This window comes from Branchiostoma floridae, chromosome 4, assembly GCF_000003815.2.
Source record: "Branchiostoma floridae strain S238N-H82 chromosome 4, Bfl_VNyyK, whole genome shotgun sequence".
NCBI lineage: Eukaryota > Metazoa > Chordata > Leptocardii > Amphioxiformes > Branchiostomatidae > Branchiostoma > Branchiostoma floridae.
In genome coordinates this window covers 9,541,136-9,553,315 of record NC_049982.1, presented here as the reverse complement: position 1 = coordinate 9,553,315, position 12,180 = coordinate 9,541,136, and positions in this window count along the sequence as shown.

The following is a 12,180-nucleotide window of genomic DNA, read 5'->3' as shown; positions in this document are numbered from 1 at the left end:
GTGCATGCAGGTTAGCCCGTCTGGGGGGCACGAGATGCCCGTAAAGCGGGGAGCAGGCGGCAGGGAGGGACTTGCGAGGTGCGCACCGAGCCCGCGCGTTTTCCAGCCCGCGACCACGCCCACCTGTATCGGAATGTGTTCGTCTGCAGTCAGACTACGCCCATCTGTCCTCAAGCTGTGGTTGGGCCCTGCAGGCCCTTCCCGCCAAATCCAGAACCTCCCCTCCCTTCCCTCCCCATTGGTACGCCCCGTCGTCAAGTGACGACATTCCGGGTGCCCGGATCAGCCGCTGATGACGTATCTGGTCGAAATTAATATCGTCGCCAAGCCAATACCTTTGTGAGAGCCCGTTGCCAGGGTGATGATGACGCACGTAGAAATTGATGTCTGGCCCCTGCTACGAAGGGTGAATACTAAAACCGTCTGTATCAGGAGACGCGTACCCAGGCCTCTTCTCTCATCACACCAGTAAAGTGGTCGTTCCTCACGCCTTGTTGTCACAGAAATATGGGTAAAAATCGTCTTGATTGAAGAAATATCTTCCTCATATTTTTGTCCTGTCAGCATATTTTTTCTTCCCCCATTAAAAAGAAAATATGGGGCTGAAGTCATGAGAGAGGCTGGCACAATACGGCAGACATGATCGCCAGAAAAACACTACACGTCTTACCCGTATGAGGGAATAAACTATATCATACTGCGTCTTCATGACTTCATTTATTATAAAGATTAAAAACAGATTGACCCAGTTTTTCTCCATTAAAAGCATTAATATCATCATAACTCTGGCAGTGACCTAGTGTCGGCGCTACTTGGGCTGTATGCTGTGCATTCTGAACATAATTGCCTTGATTGCTTTTATATGTACTATATATAGACAGAAATACATTGCATAGAAATTAATCTAAATTTCAGCTGAAGAAATGACCATTTCACCTATCTTATCATTGAGATGAATTGAACGAAGCGTCCACCTTGTGGGTTATAAGTCCACTCTTCTTGTATCACACAGCTTTTACTTTACACATGTCTGTTTGTGAATATGCTATAGAAGTTGCAATAGAACATATTACAGTACACTCCTAAATACAGTGAAAGGAAAACATTACTAGGTCTAAGTCTGTGTACCTACTCTGCAACATGTCTTGTCGCTACTACAGATAAGCATACAAATGGAGATTCTTTGCTTTCTGTGCATTCTTGAGTTCTGTAAGCAATGCCATACACACCTATATGCAGAGATGAAACACTCTATTTAGTTATCAGAAATCAAGCAATTTCCTATACCACACGAAGCAAAATCTGGTTGGTTTTCTCATATTATTACAATATCATAAGTCATAACATTGTCAACTTTACTTGGACTATTGTGTCGAGTGTGGCAAAGACTTGGCGGATTTGTGAAGACTGTGAATATTGGAATTTTTAAACATTTGAAAGAAAAGCCTATAATTGAATCATTGAGCGACACCTTGCATAATGTGGATGCTTAGATTAAACTGAGATAAACATTACTAAATATCAAGATTTCAGCTATTCTTACGATTAGAAACTCAGCCAGTGTCCCAAGGAAAGAGAAAAGACATGAGTACACATACCTGGCAGATGCACACATACCTGAGCACACATACCTGACAGACAGGTGAGGTCTTTTTGCAGTGCAGGTAGATTTTTTTGTCTTGGTAATATCATCCTGAGAAGGTTAGACAAAACATCCAACGCATGGATCAATGTCCAAAGTGTTGGTCTGGTCTGAACAGGACAAGTTTGAACATCAGTACAGAGCAAAGCTTCGCTAGGCTGGATGTCTAACCTTCATCGACGTAACGCTCTGTTAGACCCATAGTCCGACATGAGAAACAATGGGATTGATGGAAGAACTCTCATTAGACACCGTGACAAAATATTTGTAAAAATTTATGGGTTGTGTTTTTGTTTTGTACATTTCATACACGCTGTACACGTTGTTTATTTAGTCTACAACTTTTTATCTGCAGAACTGATGTTTCAAGTTTAGTACAACAGTAGTTCCTGTAGAATTCGGAAGCGCAAAGTACATGATGTTCCACAGGTGCCTTGTACATGGCACCCAGCTGTGTCCGCACACAGGACAATGTAAAATCCGTCTCTGTTCTGTAATGGTTTTCCAACAAGCGTCCTCAGGAGTGATCTTCCATACGGAACAAAACTGGGTCAACCGCTTGGGCGCAGCATTGCTTACAGAGCCACATATAGGCGGAATCAAACCTACAACACGCCCTTTTATAGCTCTATTATCGAGCTGTAGGTAGAGAATAGTGTGAAATATGTACGTTTTATGCTTTTACAGTATATTGTCTGCTTTAGTTGATATCTATTTTAATTGGCGTCTAGAAAGAAGGTACAAAGATTGACTGTAGATCTTGTAGAGCGGACTGTGTTGCTTAACTTGGATGTCTTCTTCTCCGCGCCTAGCATGATGGAGTTGGAATGATTCTACGCGCTAAAACAAGGAAACAATGACTATGTTGTGCGTCTTGGACGGAATTTCGTGACCAAATTTGCACAAAGTATGGCAGTCATCACTACGGGACATAGAACGTAGAGAACTAAGCACATTTGACGGTATGAGTCATATACGGCTAGTGTCCCAGGAATGAGAGCAGTTGTAAACATGGCGAGTATACTAGTAACACCTTGTCCATGGCGAGCGCACCATCCTCTGCTCTGGACAGGTCTGCCTGTTTTAAACCCACCCCAGCTATCGCCATGCTCGTCACAGGGCTACTTCCAGACATTTTGTAGCTATTTACTTATCAATCAGCATTTTTGTAAAGAATGTTTTACTATTTAATAACATGACGATGTTAAAAAAGGATACACTGGGTTGCAACGTAAAATTTCAGAGCTCCAATTGCATCATTTCTGAATACATCACAAATTCTTGGACAATTTTGGTATTTTTCTTAACCCACGATTGAAACATTATTTACTTAACATTAACTCTCATTACCCATCTAATGTGTGGCTTATAGGAATGGCCTTTGGATTGTTTTTAACTAGAGTGAACCCCCGTACGATTCCCCAGTTTGAAACCTGGTGAACTTGGTCAGGTCATCGTCGTGTATAACGCAAACCTGTGGCTGTGGACGCACTGTTGTCGTTTCAATCTGCTAATATGTGAGCTGCCGCTATCTTGAGAGACCTTACAAGAACATTTTGCAATAAAAATCATATAGATTATGTTGATCGGGCGGCAATGAATGATTTATTGACACCGGCAAGAGGCGAAATACGTAAACAATATGATAAGCTCGAGAGGAGAGAAAACCGATCGCGTTTACAGGAGGGCAGCGCTGGACGAGAATTCCATTGTTTACGAGACACAAACACCTTTTTCCTGGATCCCTCCGTCAGGAAGAAAGATTTAGGGATGAAAAGACAGATGAAAGATGGACAGAAGAGACGCACTGCACATTCAAGCATGACTCACCGGCAGTTCGCACGGTGGTTGATGTAGGTTGGATTTTAGTGGATCGCCACATCTCAGTCTACCTTGTCCCTCCACACTTAAGAAAAAAAACTCCATACGCAACAAAACAACTTTAATACTGGCGTAAAGAACCCTTTTGATGACAACAGAGGTAATAAAAAGTGACGCAAAAGGATTTGTTGAAAAGGGATGTGAAGAATCGCTTTCTCTTGAATCAAGGGGTCGTCTCCGCACTTGTAAACTGGTGCGTCACATTTTAATTCACAATGACGCCGAGAAGCGACAAATATAGCAATGCACGTTGTAATCCTGGGAGAAGAGCTATCAAAATCCTCTGTAATTGAGAAGCTAGTTATCGAAGGTTTCAAAAGAATTTCTGAGGAATTTGTTTTTTCTCTGCGAAGAGCGGTCCTCCAGCCCACCTTGTGACGCTCGCCCTATATTCAGAGACACTTCGAGTGGCAAATTATTCACGTAACACACGAAAATCTCATTATTGGAGTCAGAATTAAGACTTTCGAGTCTACGACTATAAAAAAAAACTTTTGATACTTTATAAATACCGTTGAAAGTAACTCTTTGAAGGTATTTCGTGGGGCAGCCGTTACCTCAAAAGGACTATGTGCTCATAAGTGTGCTCTATATATCCATCTTGTAAACAGATTTTACTTACTTAAGTTTGAGAATTTAAAAGATTCATCGCTAAGTGCAGACATGTAGACATATAAGTTCTTTCTTTTCATGAAATGTGGTTTTTGCATTAGCGCACACTGAGTTTTTTTGCGGCACAAAATTTTGATGGAAATCTCAGTTAGCTCTGAAAATGTCTCTGTATCTAGAGCAGTCATTGGCTTGACACAGAGCGGTGCCACAGCCGCTTGTTATGTATTGTTTGGTGAACCGTTATTTATCACTAACCTTACATAACTTGGTATGTTGTGGAGAAGACGTTTTGATTCTGATAACGATTGATGTTATGAAGTTAAAACTTGAAAGGGCACATGCTCTGTTGAAACATAGTCATTGGGTTTGACTGCCATTCCTACCGAATCTTTAAGAAATGTATTTTTTGCCAAAACAAAGCATCTTAAAACAACTTGTCTTTGAAGGTAGTCATTTTGTTTTGAATAAATTTCTATTCGCATTACTATTTGACATGTCTGATGCGAAATCTACCTCACCATTGTTTCACCTGTGCTATATCTCTAGTGTATATCCACGTTGAGTGCCATATCCTCATACACAAGCTCTTTTTGTTTAATTCTTTTTCCGTTGTCAAAATATCCGGGAAGAAAGGAATGCGCTATATAGTACATGGAACAAAACCCATATGAAATAACCCTTACAAAAACAAGGCAATAGAAGCAACGAATCAAAAGCTTGACCACTTCACAAGAACAGCTTATATAGACATGATACTCATGAAATGTTGAGTCTCCTAATCAGCCAATCTGATTAAAGTTTACGTGGCAAAAGATACAAAGATACAAAACTTACGTAAGCGGGAACGTCATATATGAGGATTCATGTATAGAACTTGAAATAACATATAACATGTATCAAAAGCAAGCAGCACTACTTTAGAAGTAAGATGAACGTGTTGTAATGTACGTGTGGAATTGGGAAAGTGTTTTGCTTGCCTGTTGACATGACAACTGTCCGACACAGTTTGGACGAACTCTGACGTTTGTTCCAAACTACGTCATGAGTTATGTCGTCACTGTGATTAATTAGCGGGCTATTACGTGACTCATAATGATTGGGCAATTAAGTAGGATTCACACAAAATGGATGGAAAAGTCCAAAAGACATCGTTGTATTGCGGTACATGTCCAGCCTTGTGAACTCACTGAGCGACACATACGCACTTTGCCGCTTTTGGTCAGGTTTGTAAGCTGACATGAAAGCATAATTTTATTTGACAAACTTTTTTGAATGGTTTGCAATAAACTTGTTTTGAATAAAACAAAAGGCTTCACAGTTCCTACTTCACTGGTCACTGCAGCGTTCTCAACACAAGCTTTGCTTCTGTAGGACAATCATATCCTGCCACTGAGCCATTCCTTCCCTTACAATGTTTCTGGCATTTGTACCAGCTTATCGTGGCCCTCTTCGACATAAAGTGTTCTTGTATCATGATCAGCTTCCCGTCAAATTTCCATCGTCGAAACAAAATACATGATTGAATAGGATTCGAGATTTGCAGCGGTAAATTGTGCTCGATGTTGAACATTGAAGCAAGCTCAGGAAGATTTTGCCTTACACGAAACACTGCCAGCGCTAGTGACTCATTTTGTTTTTCATGATATAATCTGTAAACCTACAGTTGTTTTGCATTTCTACGTCTTAAATTTTGCCAATTTCATACGCTTCAGCTCGTATATTTCGAAAACTTACTTAAAAGTTCACTACCGTTTTCATAAGTACTTCTTATTTTGATTCTATTGACAGGATTTCAGTTGTCTTCGATGTGTAGTTTTGATCATTGAATCCTGATATGTTATCTTTGATGAAACAACTAGAAAGAGCCCCGAAGTCAATCATTTAGTTTTGAGTTACTTTTCTTTCATATTACTATTTGACATTTCAGGTGCAAAAGTCTAGCTCAGTGTTCAACGCCCCTTTTGCCGTACCTCTGGTATATAGCCACGATGAATGGTGACTAAAATGACTACATGATTTCATACAAAACAGACGTGATTTACATTACAATGTATCACTTTACTTTCAAAGATGCAGCTGCAAATGCGAGACTGCGTCTTCTTGGTCATCTTTTTCTTCAAGTCTGAAATCATAGAGGAAAGCCGGGCACACCCCATCCTATGAAAAAAATGGCGACCACACCGGTTAGCTTCTTCACAGTTGCTAAGCATAGCCTGATTTTAAGACTTCTTTGTTGTTCAAAACCAACAAAAGACAAGTTGACAATTGTGTCTCAATTTGTTGTAGGAAAGGTTCAGATGGTTCCCAGCTGAAAATCAATTCTGCCGCATAGGTGAGTCATACCAGAGGCTAACATGTCCTAGAGCGAACATTGTGAGTCACAGTCGTCAACATGAATAGTGCTTAATTTGTTGAACTCGGCCAAAATGTCCGCTGAATCATATGGAAGAGAAAAATGTAACTCGTTAGCTTTTGATTTACAAAAGGGAGCGTTCTCATTGATTATTTTTAGAACACGAATAAATTGTTTGTCCACACTCCGACGGTACAGTCTACAGTCTACACATGTGATATTTGCTGCAGCGTGACGCTACTCACCAACCGAGCGGGAACCAGCGGGTTCGGTTATGCTGGAGACTGGATGCTGTTGACCTTGAAACAACAGAGCATCCCGACTTCTCCCGCGGCCTCCCTCCTTGCTAACACGGGACACACTGAGGATGATCCTCCAAACAACGACCTAAGACGATTGTGTTCTGTAGCTACCCAGGTAGCAGTGACGCCATTGGTCACCGTGATGACGTATCATCGTTACCTCTCTACGCCGCCATTTTAAATCCTTCGTCAGTCATAATTGCTCAAATGATAGCCAATTATTATCTTGTATAAGCTTATATGTCAAATTCTGCTAATGGCAATATAGAGAGGATGATACTTTCAACTAGACATTCCTTGATCCTATATACAACGTTATTGTAATACCGTATATGTATACTACTGTCAGTTTGTGTCGTAGTTGTCAGCTTGTCTGCTGGACTAAAGAGCGTTCTTGGTGATGGCAATTTAGAAATGCATCTGCTCTCTGTATTTAGTCTTAGCCTTTCGTTTTTAGCCTTTATTATTTATCACTAGATCGTCGCGATGTCCGAGTTGCAACGTTTCTGCTGTAAGAACGTTGCAGCAGTTTTTTTAATGTTGGTCAAAAGACTGTTGTTCTAACAGAGACCGCTAGTAGGTACTTCTGACTGCCCAGATCTTTCTTTCAAAGCCAATCTTATCTATGGAGGGCGATAACGACATTCTAAATGGACAAGCATTTTTGATAAAAGGTCCATTAATACAAACCGACAGTTTGCACATAACCAAATAGAGAAAGAAACAAATTGTTCAAAGTATGAGAGTCTCATCTCAGAAAAGAAGACCATTCTAACATTTGCTCATGATTTTAAAGGGACCTGATTTGCATGATTTACATCCAATAATGTTCAACTTTACGTAACTTCCAAAGGCCGTAAAATGAAATCCCTATCACTAACCACTATGGAGTTGTAGTCTTTTCATCAATTATGCAAATAAGATATTCATTTGCATAATTGATATCTATCGATATTCCTCTTTATCGCGGTTACAGGCAGTTACAGACAGTGTGGGGACCAGAAGCCTAACATCTGCTTGGAGTCGCCATTACTTTACCTATAAAGTTGCTACGGTGTATAAACAACGTACTTTCTTGCGCATATTGCGTACAATGAATGCAGCAAAGGTATTGTGAGTAATGGGCGCGAAATACCGTGCGAACGTTCGTAATCTCCAAGCAGATCATACGGTAGCATAAGTTGGCAGAGAAGTGAAGCTGGCCTGGGAGTGTGTATGGCTACCAGAAGCATACACAGTCCTAGGCCGGTTTCACTTCTTTGCCAGCTTTTGATACTAACTTATGCTACTGTAGGATCTGCTTGGAGATTACGAATGCACGAACATGGCTATATGCGCTAACACCAAAAACACCTCCAGGTTTTTGCACAGGAAAATTTGCACAGAAACAACTACGTACCTATGGCATATCCTTCTAGTGTTGAAAATGCCAAGTAGAGTTCTAAAAAGCCAAGGTTTTTCGTACATACGGTAAGACCGTTTTTCGTCCAATGCGAACAGTAAACACTCATATTGCCCACAGACAGAATCGACCACACCACGTCCCGGCGCCGTCCCGAGGGAAGACGGCCGAGCTAAGTCATGTACTCGTGTATGACGTACACAAACGGCACATGCGTCAGGTTCATCGACCCTTAGGTACTAAAGAATGCGGTGTAGGATTTTGCATCAGCTTTTCATCTTATGACGGAATTTCAAAGAAAAATGCCCATTCATTTTGTCCTATCTGCTGCAAATGGAATATTGGCTCATACAAATTTACGTCTATTATGATTCATGACAGGTTTTAACTCAATGAAAGATTTCTTAAAATCTATCATTGAAACTGAAAAAAAGCAGATGATCACCGTTCTCTCTTAGATTAGTGAATTTCTTATCGGTTCTGAAGTCGCTATCAGCATACTATCTCCATAAGTATGTCTACATTAAAAAGCATGAATGTATAATAAAGGTCTTTCAACCATTCATTCATTCATTCATTCATTCATTCATTCATTCATTCATTCATTCATTCATTCATTCATTCATTGATATGGCACATTTACGCAAGTAGTGTTCGCCCAGCCGTAGTGCCCCGTGTATACTACCGTCGTTATCGGACAGCCCTGTTCTGCTTACTGTACAGATGTTGTAGCCTGTAGGAGATATCTCATCACGAAGATCACACAACCCTAATGAAACACCTACCTGTTTACGAAGAGGATTCTTCACCAACAAGTTATCCAGACGATCCCACGACGAAGCGCTGTTACAGTAGTAATCCACATCGTCCCGTTTTTTTCCTACCCGTCCTGTAAAATCCTTCACTCGCGACTGTAGGTCGATGACCCTCTCCTGTCCAATAGAAAACATTTCTGCGGTCATGATGCGACAGCGGTTCGCCCGGGGCTTCCCACTTGACGTTGCAGCGCGATAAACGGTGCAATATCTACTGTTACTGAAGGACTCATCGCGCCATTACGGAGTGTAGTAGTGTTCGTGTGTAGAGGGGGTTTTCGCGATCTGTTTCTCTTTGAGAGTAAATCCTGGCACGGCTTCTTATACTCCGTGCGGTTTCCCGGGAAAACCACGTCAGTGGTTCCAATCCCGTGACCTTCCTAACTGTGGAGGCCTAATGGCGTCGTCCACTTTACGTCAGGCGGGCGTCGCGGCGCACATTACGTGGTTCCCCGCGTGATGGATCTGTAGGCGCGCCTGACATCACGCCGCCATCACGTGATGGACGCCTGCTGGGGAGGAGGGTGATTTAACGGGCGGGAATCGATCGACGCGAGAGGAGCGAGGATTCTCCTTTATACTCCCTCCCTCCCTCCCCACCCCCGGGCCTGTTTCTATTGAAATCTCGTACAGAATGCATATATATCACAGTATGCATTTATTAATTTTGTTACAAAATTGGTCAAACGGGCAGACAGGGAATCAGCTGGCCAAAGGATGTCCACAGCCTCTCAGAGCCTTTTTTGTCTTTTTTGGATGGACTTAGTCCTCATGCAAGTCATTCGACCTGTAACGTTATAGCCAGGTTTGAAAAATTCTCCAAATAACCGAAGGAATCAGAAAGAGACTAATGATTTAATCTAACCCAGCAGATTGATATTTTGATAAATTTGACGAATTTTACGAGTAAGCTAAGCACTCCCATTCCCAGTTTTGTGCTGACATATGAATATTTATCATCATCACGCATATAACATGCCTTAGTATTACATGTTTATGATAAACTGTTTACAAATATTTAACACAAATGGATTAAAAAGCAATCGTATAGATAGCATATCGTATATATTCTATGTAATGTAGATTTTTGCCATTACTCAAAGCCAGATTTAATCCTGTTCAAATACATGTGAAGAATGGTGGCAATTGCGGTGACGACGAGTATGGTGATTAATGATAATAATGATCTATAGAAACTATATCACAGTTCATATCAGGACGTTAGATTACAAAACAGGTTAATACAGGTCTTTCGTCAGTGCATCTAAACATTTACATTTCCCATTATTTGCAGGAGTATAGCGATCACGGCACGGATGGTACCGACCGTACAAAGAAACGAGCAAAACAAATAAAAACAGATTGAGTCTCTGGGTATTACGTCAGGAGAGAACGTACGTAAGTTGAGGAGGAGGGTGAGGCGCCTGTGCCGTAACAAACGTTAAGTACCATTTCCGATCTTCTGCATTAACGCGCCAGATGACGAAATCGACAGAAACTCTAAACCGTATTTAAACTTTGGGTTGACGCACGCGTTTTTTCCAGGACGACGTTTTTGGTGGGTGTCCAATGTCGGCTTCGACTAACAGTGCTTAGCGTAAAGACTTGTGCTGACCTAACGGCTAGACCTGACGCACGTCGTGAAGGATTGGATCTCGTGCTGAAGAGGAGGGACATAATCTTTTTTCTCCCAGCGATTAAAATCTCAAGCCTGTCAGCGAGTCTCGCCAAGCCTTTATGACAACATTTGCAAAGCATATATACGTTGGAATATTGATCAAATAGGAGCATTGACGATGCATGGTATCATACCCTGTGGCTAGCCTTGGTTGCACAGCAGTCAGATGCAACAAATAGATGGATCAAATTATCACTGACGACGTGAATGTTGGATTGCCGTGAAGCTTTACAAGTAGTAGGTCTGTTTCTCATTTCAACTGCAGCAGCAGCAGGACTTGTAAGCACCACGGTGTTTGATCAATCATAAAACTGGTCCTTTTAATAATCTTGAAAAATCCTTTTGTAAATTTCAAAGACAATGTTTTTAAAGCCATACTTATAGCATAACTTGGTGATGTGACACAGCAAATGTAGATTTAATCTCTCATTTATTGAGAATATCTTATCTTTATTTCTATCATACCGTATGAAGCACTGCAAGTTAAAAAAATGTTTTTAATGGAGACTCCAAATTCTAATCTCTTCACGACTTAGTTGAAGTGAAAAGTGTTCTATGTTAACTGCAATCATGACGGCGTGAATAAGTCGACGTCATTCGAATGTTTGCGCGTCTCCCAGAACTGAATGCCATCTACATGTATGTTACTGGCAGATCCCATCGATCGCCTGACGCACCTCCAGCTGCCGCCCCAGTTTTTCTACCCCTCCCCCCCTCCCTCTGAATTGAATAGGGAAAATAGCAGGAAAAACATAATCACCAAGCAGATATTTATTAGGTTGTCCAACCGTTAGCCCTGGTCACTGTTTTTGCCCATGGAGACTACATTGCCAAGGACGTTATGATAAGATCCTTGATATTGCCAACCGAGAACAGATTAGGAAAAAAAAACAAAGAACTGCAATTTAGACGTAAGATCGCAAGACATCTCTAGTGATGTAAGTCGTCGTTTTTGCTTTCGTCACGAGCACCGTTCCCTTTAGTATTTGCATGGATAACGAGCAATTAGGATGTAATTGATGTCATGGCAGATGACGTCAGAAGGCCCGAGTCAATGTTCATCACCATCGCTGTGACGGGTTTCTAATTCTGGCTGCAGCCACGGCAGCTCGGCTGATTTGGGGGAGTCGATATTTAGCGCACCGTTTTCAAGTGAACGGCCAACTCTCTGAGGGCCTGTTGGCGAGATTGACAGATTCGGTTGCCTGATGACGTCAGAGTGACGTCAGACGTGGCAGGCCGCCAGTTGGATTACCCGGCAACGAGGTCTTCATTATAGCAATGGGAGGGGGGGGGGGGTTTCAGACTAACCCCCCGTCGCGCGAAGACGAAATTTCATTTGTTTCACTGTAGATGCCACATGTCGAAAGTTTACAACTATGAATACAGTAAATATGTGAACGTCTACTCATAATAAACCGCGAATAGTCACGATGATTTCACAATGACACCCGAGTGAAGCGTTCTGAGGCATTTAAACAGATAATCACATTAT